Source organism: Protopterus annectens, chromosome 7.part0 (genome assembly GCF_019279795.1).
Source record: "Protopterus annectens isolate FY-2018-M chromosome 7.part0, PAN1.0, whole genome shotgun sequence".
Lineage (NCBI taxonomy): Eukaryota > Metazoa > Chordata > Ceratodontiformes > Protopteridae > Protopterus > Protopterus annectens.
Genome location: NC_056739.1, coordinates 1,371,910,460 through 1,371,924,799, shown reverse-complemented (window position 1 = coordinate 1,371,924,799; position 14,340 = coordinate 1,371,910,460).

Below are 14,340 nucleotides of genomic sequence, written 5' to 3'. Positions count from 1 at the left end.
TACTCTGACTACTGTGCCATGTGTCGCTTCATTTCTTTTATAATGATATGGCATTAAGTTACACTTTTCTTCAGGCCTGAGTTTTTTATTTCTCTTTATTTTGTTTGGCATGGAATTCTTGAGTTTCTACAATATAGGGGGCCTTGAAAGGGAGCCCAAATTATGATGGGTAGTCAGCATGTTGTATTCTGCTAAGGTGTTTGTGCGCAGAATTGCACCATTTATGCTTGTTTGGTTTTTTGGTACTTTTGGGAAATCACAACAGTGCAGGACAGGCAGCATTTGCTAAAGAGTTTTAGGCAGTAATACTTTTTTGGTTAGCTGTATATATTCAGTGACATCATGTATTTATATGCTTTTTGTCATGCTAAGGAAACTGCATTTCATGGATAGCATAACATTGTTAAGTTTTGAGACTGTTAAGGCCTTAAGTGATATTTTTACTAGATGCATATGGACTGGATGATAAAAGACACAGTCTTCCATGGCTGAGCACCATACTGGGCAACTTTTATGTATGTATTTCTTACAAACATGCACTTTACTTAGATGTTCCTTCCTTTTCAGTAGCATACAAAAATTGCAGTGTTTCATTTGTAAGCAGGTGTGCGTATTTGAAGAAAGTGTAAATTGATACAGCTGGCAACATAACATTAGCTGTGACAGGACTGGTTCATCTTCCTCTGCTTATAGGCCACAAGGCTGGCAAGGCGTAGTCACCCTGACATCTAGGTTCATATGTTCATAGATAAATACTACACTAGTTGCCCTTGTGTGCCATTGTAAGCCTAGACAATTCCCCTTACAGGTGAGTATCAAACCGTGTACTTTCTGTCTGTGAGGTAAAAACCTTAACCATTATACCAACCACCAACCCATTTCTAAAACTGTCCCAGGCTATAAGACACTTCCCCTTTAAACATAATCCTTCATGCTGAAGGACCCCTCCCCAGATCTGCTTTGTTCTGCATAAGGTTCAGCTGCATTTGTAAATGGTGCTGGATATGATTTTTAATTTTTAGAGTTTTTGATAAATTTTGTGTTTTTCTTTCATCTCTTCTCTGGTCATTTACCAACCACAGAATATTTAGATGTTCTTTGTGTTTCACTGTTGCACTCATTACATTTGGGTTATCTGCTTGCAGTAGCCCTCAGTCGGCTTGATTAACAAAGTCTTGGTTCCTGCGTTGGTTGCTATCTCTTCTTCCATGATGTCAGGTCGTCAGGGGTATAAAACATGCAGCCAATGCCATTACATCAGTCTTTCTTGCCGTGCGGTGCCCAAAGCAGAAGCAGTTCGCAAGTGCCAGTCGGCCGACTCCTGAAATTTTCATTTTCGTGTTTCAGAACCGAAGTCTTCAGCTAAAGCTAAGTACCCTGTTGGGGAAACTTTTTTTTGCTCCTTACCAATGTCAGTAAAAGCTAATAATTGCATTATTTGTGGAAAGCAAATACCTCACAAAGATTTTCATTCGTACTGTATTCCTTGCCCAGGCCCTGACCACGACGTACCTTGCTGTCAGTTTTGTGTTTTATTTAGTCAACGCAGTATCTGTCATCGGTATATTTTTGCCTCTAAATATTTCGGTTCTCGGTTTAATTATCCAGAAATGTCATCAGTTAGCCATCCGACTACCGGGATTCCGAAAAAATGCAAAGATAAAGACAGAGAAAGGCCGCTGAGGTCCAAAGCTGCCGACGATGCTTCTCCTAAGCCAGTTCGCTGGTACTCAGTGAAGCACTTTTGCAGCCCTTGATACCCGCTACTTCTGACTCGCAGGCCTCTACTGAGACCCATTCAGAGTCCGGTGTGCCGCGAGATGCTTCAACTGTGGAACCTGCGGAAGTCTCTATCTTGAATTGGTCCGGAGCCGCTGTACAGGCACCGGCTTCTGAGAGTGTATTCAGGCCTACGGACTTGCATATTAAACCGATGCCTCCTTCTTCATTTAGGCCAAAATCTTGAACCATGCCTAAGAAACCGACGCCCAAGCCGCATGCTCAGGCCTCTATGCCTAAAAAACAAATGATAAGAATGGCTGAAGATCTTATTACTCTAATCAGGGGAAGCCAACCTCCTCCTTCTAAGAGACCTAGGACTGAAGTTGTTTATGAATCTTCTGACCAGGATTCTGATTTTTCTGATTATCTGGATTTGCCCTTATCTACTTATGAGGATTCTGATGCAGAGGAATCTATTCCCTCTGCTTTCCCTCCAGAGGATTTTTCTTTTGGTGAGACCTTACATACTCTTAAGGGAGCATTTCCGCTGAGAAAGCCAGGATTTTTCTGATTCAAAAAAGAGGCTTAGGTATTTCTTACTCCTGCCTCAGCATAGGCCTTTAGCTATACTTCCTGTACTAGACATTGTTGATGATGCCTTTTCAGAATCTAGTTTGGCCCCTGATTCTTTGCCTCCTGCTCCCAGAAAACCCAACAGATATTACAGGGTTCCTGATTTTCACAAGTTCCTTTTTAAAAATCCTATTGCGGATCTAGAGACTATTTCATAGGGACCCAAGGGCATTAAGGCTTCTACTGCTAAAAATCCTACCCCCTCTGATAGAGACTCCAGGGCAGTGGTTAGATGGGGTAAGAAGGTTTACACTTCTGCAACCTTGGCCATTAGGGCTTTAAACTGCCAGTTTCATATGTTAAAGTATCAACAACATGTTATTGGATTGCTTAAACAGAAAATGATGTTGATTCCTGACTCTACTGAAAATAAAGAATTACAGGATTTAATGCATTCTGATGAACAGGTTTGAAAACATACTTTGCAATGTGGATTTGATTCATTAGAAGCCTCTTGCAGGGCTGCTGTTACTGGGTCTGTGCTCAGAAGGCATGCTTGGCTTAAGGAGCAATCTTTGCCTGATCATGTTAAAGCTAAATTGTTGGATGCTCCGTTAAATCAGGATCGCCTGTTTGGCAACAAGGCTGAGGAAGTTCTTAAAAAGATGGAAGATAAAGCTAAATCTTTGCAAACTGTTAAAGATTTCTTACAAGTTCGGCCTCCTAGATTTAGTAGGCACTGGCCCTCTAAAAATTGGTCCTTTCCAGCCCCTGCCAGGTCTTCTCAAGCCAAACCCAGACACATCAGAAACCCCAGGTTTCAGTCCCAAGGGACACACAAGCCTAAGCAGTGGGGGGTTTCTGGTCCCCAAATCTGGGAGCAGCAGGACTCCCCCCTATGGAAAACTGTCTCAATGACTTGCTTTTAAAACTTCCAAGCACTTCCCAACTGAATGCTCCTTTAGGCGAAAGATTGGTCTGCAGGCCAGAAACTGGGAACTCATTACCCAGGACAAATGGGTTTTAAATATAGTGTCCCAAGGATACAGATTTCACTTCCACACATTACCAACACCAAGCGGGTGGACAGATCTACCCTCAAATCAGTGAGCAGAGGCCCAAAATCAAGTACTCTGTCTCTTAAACATGGGGGCTATTCAGTTGGTACCATAAGAGGAAATTGGACAAGGTTTCTATTTGAGACTTTTCCTGGTACCCAATAAAGGCAATACATGGCGTCCTATCATGGACCTTTCTCTTCTAAACACCTTTCTGGTGATTCCAAAATTCAAAATTCTGACTCTTCACCAGCTGCTTCCTATGCTAGGCAAAGATGCCTGGTTGGCAACACTAGACTTAAAAGAAGCATACATGCACATTCCTATCAGGGAGTCTTGCAGAAGATACCAACGCTTCAAAGCAGGCTACATGCACTATCAGTTCTCTGCACTGCCCTTTGGCTTATCTACTGCACCCTGGGTATTCACAAAGTGCCTAGCTCCAGTCATTGCATTTTGCAGGCAAAGAAATATTCAAATATACCCATGCCTGGACGATTGTCTAATTCAGGCAGAAAGCTGGGACATTCTTTTGAATCATCTGGCCTTTGTTCAAAGGGTACTGACTTGTCTGGGGTTCACCATAAACGAAAAGAAATCACACCTGGTACCCTGTCAACAAATTATGTTCCTGGGAGCAAGCTTGAATACAACTTCCCAGATGGTTTCCCTCACGCCAGAGAAACAGATTCATTTGACAACCTACTTCAAACAAGTGGCCACAAAAACCCAGCTATCTGCAAGGCAAATACCGCAAACCTTAGGGTTCATGACCTCCTGCATTCTTCTAATTCCATATGCAAGGCTGCATATGAGGAAACTACAATGGTATCTCAAAAGCCTATGGTATCAACATTCACAGGATCTAGAAGCAAGGATTCCTATCATACCTTGCCTACGCCTAGAGTTCTTTTGGTGGGCAGAGGCTTGCCACCAAAACAGGGGACTACCATTCACATTATCCCCGCCGCCCAAATCTTAACAACAGACGCATCAGACTATGCATGGGGGGCTTACCTGGCAGGGAAGTGCATTCAGGGCAAATGGATCCCAAGTCAAATGCACCTGCACATAAATCAAAAGGAAATGTTAGCTGTACAGAATGTTCTGACAGCCTTCAAGGACCACATTCTTCCAGGACAACTAATGGTAAAGACGGACAACACCACTGTCATGTGGTACATAAACAAGCAGGGGGGTACACATTCTTACCCCCTCTACAGACTAGCCATGGCATTGTGGAACACAGCCTTGAGATACCAAATGAATCTACAAGCTCAATTCCTGCCAAGAAATCTAAGTACGCTGGCAGACGGACTAAGCAGAAACCTCATGGACCCACACGAGTGGAAACTGGAACCAAGGATGTTCTACATGTCGACAAGCAAATGGGGGAGCCCAGATATAGACTTGTTTGCCTCCCCCCAGAACCATCAACTGGACAAATTCTGCACAAGGATTCCCCACAAGCTAGCTTGGAAAGTGGATGCTCTATCCTACAGCTGGAAAAACCTATCCATGTATGCCTTTCTTCCTCTGCCTCTGCTCTCCAAGGTACTACTAAAGATCAAGCATGACAAGTCAAGGACGATTTTAATCTCATTCCGAGATGAAAGCGCTCATGTTTTGGTGAAATTTATATTAAACTTCAAAGAGAACATTCCTTTTGGCAGTCTGGAACTGTTTTGTTTTACTTAGTTATTTGTGACTACGTTGATTGGCTACAATTTTAATTGCACCAGACTGGCCTTGCCAACACTGGTACCCACTCTTGTGCAGTGTGTCAAGCTTGGCCCCATGGCACCTGCCTCAGACTCCTTCCCTGTTGTCTCAGCAGGAGAACCAGATTCTGCACCCTCAGCTGCAAACCCCAAACCTAGCAGCCTGGCTAGTTACCTAATCTCTCCTTTACCATCCCTCAGTAAATCAGTGATGGATATCATTTTAGAGGCAAAGAGGCCTAGTACTAGAAAATCTTATGCTGCAAAATGGAAATGATTTTGTGCCTGGAACCAATCTCAAGGAATAAACACAGCAGTGCCCAATTTACCTCAGATTCTACAATACTTGACTGAGATGCTTCATAAGGGCTTGTCCTTTTCCTCCATCAAAATTCATGCCTCAGCCATTTCAGCTCATTATGGCACAGAGCCTCCCCTCTTCTCTCACCCACTGCTCAAGCAGTTCCTCAGAAGGGCCAAAACTTTAAGGCCACCCAGGAGAGCTCCAACTCCAGCATGGGATCTTACCTTTGTCTTGGAGAAACTCACTCTTCCTCCTTTCGAGCCAGCTGCTACTGAAGATTTAAAATTTCTTTCCTGGAAAACAGCTTTCCTTTTAGCAATCACTTCTGCAAGAAGGGTATCTGAATTACAGGCCCTTAAGGCAGTGGAATATTTCATCATCTTTCATGCGGACAGGGTATCCCTGAGAACCAATCCCTCCTTCATGCCCAAGGTGGTATCGAATGTGGCTCTGAATCAGTCCATTCATTTGCCTACCTTCTTTCCTAATCCACAGAACAAGGGGGAATGGATCCTGCATTCTAGATGTGCACAGACAGCTTAGATTCTACGTTGACAGGACTAAACCTCAAAGAAAATCTGAACAACTGCTGGTGGCATTTGCTGCAGGGACAGAGGGGAAAGCTGTTTAAAAACAAACCATTTCAAAATGGATAGGCCATTGCATTCATTTCTGCTATAAGCACCATGGAAAACCTATCCCACAGGGCATCAGACCCCATTCAACCAGGGCTGCATCTACCTCCACAGCCTTTCACAGGGGGACATCCTAGAAGTTGCTACCTGGAGTTATGTACATACTTTCACCAAGCATTATCATTTGCCAATTTTCTCTAAATCCAGAGCTGGTTTTGCCACTGCAGTCTTGCAGAGCCTTATAGCTGGTCCTAGATGTTCATCGTGCATTACAGCTGCAGTAATTACATATGGGTTTTCAGCCGGCAGGTGGTCCCTCGGTCGGCCGAATTCCAAAGTCTTGGTCCGGCCGTTGTTGTCGCGTACTCTTCTGACGTCAGGAAGGCTAGAGTATAAAGACACAGCCGACGCCATCTTCTTTCAGTCTTTTTTGCCGCTGCCGAAGCAGAAGCAGTTCGCAAGTGCCGTCGGCCAGCTCCTGAATTAGAAAAATTTTGGAACCAAGTCTTCATTAAAGCTAAGGCCTCGCTGGGGAATCTTTTCTTGCCTCAGACCGATGTCAGAAAAAAGTTAATAATTGTATTTCTTGTGGAAGCAATACGCATAAGGATTTCCATTCCCTTTGCCTTTGTTTGGGCCCAGACCACGATGTCTCTCGGCTGCCGCTTTGTGCTACCTTCAATAAAGCATCAAGCCGCCGGGCGAGTTCGCCCAACACTATTTTGGCAAACCGCTTAATTATAAAATCGCCGGATACTCCGACCGCTATGTCCAGAAAGCGAAGAAACGACCGTCAGTCGAGAACTGCGGTCTCCACCCATGCCGAAACAAGCTCCACGGGCCGGTTCTCAGTGAGGCCTTTGCAGTCCCTGACTACCGACGACACTACCTGGCGGGCCTTCTGTACCTGAGACCGCTGGTTCTTCGGTCCCTTCCCAAACTACAACCGAAGCCCCTGCTCATGTCGAACCCACCAATGTGGATAGATCTACATCCACCCATGGTGTATTTAGGCCTTCATCTTCTTTCTCCATCAAGGCCTTTACAAAAGCCAAATCAGCCAAGCAACATTCTAGGCCTGCCTCACAAGGCCCAAGACCTGGGCCCATGCCTAAGAAGCACATGCTTAAAATGGCTGAAGACCTGATCACTCTTATCAGAGGCCCACAGGCCCCTCCGGACAAGAGACCCAGAGTAGAGGAGGATTCTCCTCCTTCTGACCAAGAATCAATTTTATCAGAACATTCTGATGCTGAAGAACAATCTTATTCACCCTTTGAGGATTCGGATGCAGAGCAGTCTATTCCTTCTGTATCCCCCCCTGAGGATTTTTCCTTTGGAAACTTTACACTCCTTGAGAGAACACTTCCATTGGGAAGGCCAAGACTTTTCAGACTCCAAGAAAAGACTTAGGGAATTCCTCTGGTTACCTCAGCATAGACCTCTGGCTATTCCTCCTGTTTTGGAGGTTTTGGATGATGTATACTCGGAGGCCTGTCTAAATCCTGATTCTCTGCCTCCTGCACCAGTTAAGCCGGATAGGTATTACAGAGTTCCTAATTCTCAGTTCCTCTATAAAGGCCATAATGCAGACCCTGAAACTATTTCTCAAGGTCCTAAAGGAATTAAGGCTTCCACGGCCAAGAATCCACTACCCACGGAAAGGGAATCTAGATCATTAGAAAGGTGGGGTAAGAAGGTTTACACCTCGGCCACCCTTGCCATGAGGGCCTTAAACTGCCAGTTTCATATGATTAAATATCAGCAATTTCTGTTATCACAATTAAAAACAAAAATGTCACAACCTGAACAACCAGATTTAAAAGAGTTGCAGGATATGATGCATAGTGCTGAACAAGTGGGCAAGCACACCTTACAATGTGGTTATGATGCACTAGAGGCCTCCAGCAGATCAGCCGCCACTGGAGCAGTCATTCTGCAGACATGTATGGCTAAGGGAACAAAATCTTCCAGACCAGGTGAAAGCAAAAATTCTGGATGCACCGTTACATAAGGATGTTCTTTTTGGTGGTAATGCTGAGGATATTTACGTAAAATGGAAGAAAAGGCAAAGTCTATGCAAACTGTCAAAGCTTTCTTACAGGTTCAGCCACCAAGGTTCAGCAGGAATTGGCCGTCAAAAAACTGGTCCTTTCCAACCATTGACAAAGCCCAAAGAGGCAGATACAGACGGAAGGGCAGAGGACAACCCCAAGGGCCCTACAGAGGCAGACAATGGCAATCACCAACACCAAGAAGTGGTGATGACAGTGCACAGCAATACAGAAAGCAGACTCAATGACTCCCTCATTTCCATGCCAAGCAGAATTCAACTGGCAGCACCTTTGGGAGGAAAACTGGCACTATTTAAAACAATTGGCATATTGTCACAACAGACAAATGGATTCTGGACATAATAAACAGAGGCTACAAATTTCATTTCCACACTCTTCCAAAATGAGAGGCATGCCAAACCTACTACAAAATCAAAGGGTAGAGGCACAACTACAAATCGCAAAGCTCCTAAACATGAGGGCTATACAAAAGGTACCTACGCACCAACAAGCACAAGGTTTTATTCAAGGCTTTTCCTGGTGCCAAGAAAAGGAAGCGACTGAGACCCATTCTGGACTTATCCATTCTCAACACATTTCTTCTAGTACCAAAATTCAAGATGCTCACATTACAGCAACTCCTTCCCATGCTGGGCAAGGGTTTTGGCTGGTAACATTGGACCTCAAGGAGGCATACCTGCATGTCCCAATCAGACAAAGTTGCAGAAGATACCTCAGATTTCTTGCAGGTTCAAATCACTATCAATTCTCTGCATTGCCCTTTTGGCTTATCTATCTACTTCAGAGTATTCACCAAGTGCCTGGCATCAGTGATTGCATACTGCAGACTTCAAGGGAGAAGTGGTATCAACATTCACAGGATCTAGAAGCAAGGATTCCTATCATACCTTGCTCACGCTTAGAGTTCTTTGGTGGGCAGAGGCTTGCCACCAAAACAGGGGACTACCATTCACATTACCCCCGCCGCCCAAATCTTAGCAACAGATGCATCAGACTATGCATGGGGGGCTCACCTGGCAGGGAAGTGCATTCAGGGCAAATGGATCCCAAGTCAAATGCACCTGCACATAAATCAAAAGGAAATGTTAGCTGTACAGAATGTTCTGACAGCCTTCAAGGACCACATTCTTCCAGGACAACTAATGGTAAAGACGGACAACACCACTGTCATGTGGTACGTAAACAAGCAGGGGGGTACACATTCTTACCCCCTCTACAGACTAGCCATGGCATTGTGGAACACAGCCTTGAGATACCAAATGAATCTACAAGCTCAATTCCTGCCAAGAAATCTAAGTACGCTGGCAGACGGACTAAGCAGAAACCTCATGGACCCACACGAGTGGAAACTGGAACCAAGGATTTTCTACATGTTGACAAGCAAATGGGGGAGCCCAGATATAGACTTGTTTGCCTCCCCCCAGAACCATCAACTGGACAAATTCTGCACAAGGATTCCCCACAAGCTAGCTTGGAAAGTGGATGCTCTATCCTACAGCTGGAAAAACCTATCCATGTATGCCTTTCTTCCTCTGCCTCTGCTCTCCAAGGTACTACTAAAGATCAAGCATGACAAGTCAAGGACGATTTTAATCTCATTCCGAGATAAAAGCGCTCATGTTTTGGTGAAATTTATATTAAACTTCAATGAGAACATTCCTTTTGGCAGTCTGGAACTGTTTTGTTTTACTTAGTTATTTGTGACTACGTTGATTGGCTACGATTTTAATTGCACCAGACTGGCCTTGCCAACACTGGTACCCACTCTTGTGCAGTGTGTCACGCTTGGCCCCATGGCACCTGCCTCAGACTCCTTCCCTGTTGTCTCAGCAGGAGAACCAGATTCTGCACCCTCAGCTGCAAACCCCGAACCTAGCAGCCTGGCTAGTTACCTAATCTCTCCTTTACCATCCCTCAGTAAATCAGTGATGGATATCATTTTAGAGGCATAGAGGCCTAGTACTAGAAAATCTTATGCTGCAAAATGGAAATGATTTTGTGCCTGGAACCAATCTCAAGGAATAAACACAGCAGTGCCCAATTTACCTCAGATTCTACAATACTTGACTGAGATGCTTCATAAGGGCTTGTCCTTTTCCTCCATCAAAATTCATGCCTCAGCCATTTCAGCTCATTATGGCACAGAGCCTCCCCTCTTCTCTCACCCACTGCTCAAGCAGTTCCTCAGAAGGGCCAAAACTTTAAGGCCACCCAGGAGAGCTCCAACTCCAGCCTGGGATCTTACCTTTGTCTTGGAGAAACTCACTCTTCCTCCTTTCGAACCAGCTGCTACTGCAGATTTAAAATTTCTTTCCTGGAAAACAGCTTTCCTTTTAGCAATCACTTCTGCAAGAAGGGTATCTGAATTACAGGCCCTTAAGGCAGTGGAATCTTTCATCATCTTTCATGCGGACAGGGTATCCCTGAGAACCAATCCCTCCTTCATGCACAAGGTGGTATCTAATGTGGCTCTGAATCAGTCCATTCATTTGCCTACCTTCTTTCCTAATCCACAGAACAAAGGGGAACGGATACTGCACTCTAGATGTGCACAGACAGCTTAGATTCTACGTTGACAGGACTAAACCTCAAAGGAAATCTGAACAACTGCTGGTGGCATTTGCTGCAGGGACAGAGGGGAAAGCTGTTTAAAAACAAACCATTTCAAAATGGATAGGCCATTGCATTCATTTCTGCTATAAGCACCATGGAAAACCTATCCCACAGGGCATCAGACCCCATTCATCCAGGGCTGCATCTACCTCCACAGCCTTTCTCAGGGGGACATCCTAGAAGTTGCTACCTGGAGTTATGTACATACTTTCACCAAGCATTATCATTTGCCAGTTTTCTCTAAATCCAGAGCTGGTTTTGCCTCTGCAGTCTTGCAGGGCCTTATAGCTGGCTGTAATGCTATCTAAATTCCTCCTCCCAACCATAGCTTTGGGAATCTACCCAAATGTAATGACTGCAACAGTGAAACATGAAGAACATAGTATAGTTGTGTACACTTATCATAAATTTAGATGTTTGAGTGTATTCACTGTTGCAATCCTGGTTACACTCCCTTCAGCCCCCTTTCTTCTTTTGGCTATACCTCTACTCTCACTTACTATGCTCAAAAAGCTTTTTGCTGTATTTGCTTTTTTGTTGGAGGTATATCCTTGTATTTATAGATTTAATTGCTTCCCATTAGGGGGTGCCTGACATCTGGGGCAAGAAAAACTGATGTAATGGTGTCGGCTGCATGTTTTATACCCCTGGTGAACTGACGTCATGGAAGAAGGGACAGGAACCGACGCAGGACCCAAGACTTTGTTAATCAGGCTGACTGAGGGCTACTGCAAGCAGATAACCCAAATGTGATGACTGCAACAGTGAATACCCTCGAACATGTACATTTATGGTAAGTGTGCACACCTGTACCTTTCAGCATCAGTACTGAATGTGTGGTTTACCTGATCTCATTTTCACTGTCATTTACAATGCTCCTTATCTTAATTTCTTGTGCATAGATGACAGTAATATGTTTAGGATTCATTTGTTTAGGATTCTGTTGAGGCATGATTTCAGAACTTGAGACAGCTAATTGAGAGATTTTCTTCTAGTGTCTCTTTTGTTCTTTTTAGATTTAATGTAATTCGGCTGACTTGACCATCTCTGTTGAGTTACAGTTGTGCTTAGCACTTCCCGTAGGAAATTTGCATTTGTTATGGTTGTCTGTCATGAGCATAAATGCCTTAATTACCGTTGAGTCAGTTTATGTTGCTGTGGCTCATGGTCTCCTAACTTAAGAACTACATTTCTAAGAGTGTCCTTTATAGACATAAATGTTTCTGTCTGTGTTATAGTTGTATTTAGTGCTTCCAGCACAAAACATGTCCTTCTGAGGTTGTATTTCATAGAATTAAATGCTTGTTACAGGTGAACCAATTTTTCTCAAGTTTGACCCTCTCACCAGCCCTACTCAGGTTTAAGGTCAGTGGTGACTGTATATTGAAATGACTTTTGCATTTTAGTTTACTACCCACTGCATGTCCATTGGCCCAAGCACCAGGTCAAGTACCACTTTTCTGTAAAATAGAATTCATACTTTGAACTGGGATAATCCTCCATTTCTCTGTGGACCCTGACTCTGGGTTGATTGTTGGCCTTCTAGCAAAGTTCCTGGTCTCACACGTCTCACACTTTCTTCAGTATTGGTGACCTTGACAATAACATGTTTTCCAGTATGGACAGTTCTCGGCAGCACCCTTGTATCTGTTGATACAAACCTCAATTCTCAGCTTTGCTGTTGATTAATATCAGCATCAGTGTGATCTTTCTTGGAGCTATTCATCATTCTCAGCACCATCCTTGTATCTGTTGATACCAACCTCAATTTTCAGCTTTGCTGTTGATTAATATCAGCATCAGTGTGATCTTTCTTGGAGCTATTCATTCTCAGCACCATCCTTGTATCTGTTGATACCAACCTCAATTTTCAGGTTTGCTGTTGAGCAACATTAGCACAGATATGATCTTTCTTGGAGCTAGCCATCCTTGCCAGTGTAAACCTTGATTCTCGGGTTGAGTGTCAATAATGTTGAAACCAATATAGGGATATTTTTGCAATCAATACTGACACCGATGTGGTCTTTACCTGCAGCTGAATATACTTCTTGGTCCCATTTTCCTTCTCGCTGCTCTCATTTCTTGAGTTTGGTGCATGTTAGGTGGGTTCTGATGTATGTGTATTTTACTTAAGCTTCAAGCCATTTGTGCTCAAGCTATGGAGATAGCTTGATCTACATTGAACTAGATATTCATATTTTCTACCTTGAGCTTGTCCAAGCCTCTTGTTCAGAGCTGACCTTTCAACCACTTCATCTTTTAAGTCCTTCTAAATTTGGGTAACTCTAATATGAGTGTGCCTTTTGCATTTCTAACCTCTAACTAAACAGCCTGTTCAACCAAGCATCCTAGCATGTTTTCACTTCATATTCAGTATCGCAGACATTATTCTAGCCTATGTCAGATCCAGTCTCTCCTTCATTGTTCTGCTTGGAGATGGAGTGTTGCATCAATTTACATACTACCATACTTCCTTTTCTGATCAGGAGGATCAGATAGGGTACATTTTTATTTATTTATTTGTGTGAGAGGCATTCTTCTAGCCTAATAACTTAATCTCAATCCCCTGCATATCTAAATGGAGAATGCATTAGCGATCAGGGCTGTTTAACTTAACATCAGACATTGCATAGTGACATGAGTACATATTCAATTATAAAAAACATTACATAATTTTTTTCTTATGTACACATTATACAAGTATGATCTTTGTCTCAATAATTATTCAATTTAACATTATATAGATTGCTTAAGACCTGCCTTCCCTGAAATAGCACTTCTCCTGAAGATTATTCTACAATTACTTCTCCTACAGACTCCATTTATTTCTATATAGTTTACTGCTTCCCTTTTCTGAAGAGCCCATCTCCAGTTAGTTTACCTCCTTTACAGCATTTAACAATTCTGTTACAGTTGGTTTTGCTTTTGATTTCCATTTTTTAGTAATTGATTTTTTTTGGCAGCCAACAGCATTAAACATAGTAGGGCCTTACTGTGACTAGGCAAATCAATTTCTGTATCCCAGCGCAAAAGAATAATTTGTTAAGTTAAAATAATTTTCTCCCCCAACATTTCTGACAAGAGTTCCCTGTAGGGAATTTCTAAAATCTATTAACTCATTACGCTGCCAAAAAACATTTTCCCAAGTTCCCCTGTTTTTCTCGTCATACTTCTAGCAATTCCTGTCTACCTATGGAAAATTTCTCAAGTCAGCTTGGGGAATAAAATTCCATATGCAAGCACTTCCATGCAGAAACCCCAAACCTTCTAGATTTAGTTGCATACTTGGGAGACCTATAAATATCCTCCCATTGTTTCTTTATATATTACCTTTTCATTTTCATCTCTTAGACTTTTATAACCTCCTTTGATTGACTCTTATAATTATCATGCATTATATTATTTGCTGTACTAATTATCCATTTCTTTTGCCACAGTTTCTGTTCTAGACTAAACTATATATATTCAAAGAGAGATGGTCTTTCATTTAACACTGTTCTGTTCTCTCTGTGGCTATACTCTCTTATTATTCCCTGGTGAGGAAAACTATCTCTGACCTGCAGTCTGAATTTCAGCATGGCTGCATCCCACACTGTGACTTTTCCTTCCCTAGTTAGTTGCTCCCAATACATTGGCTCC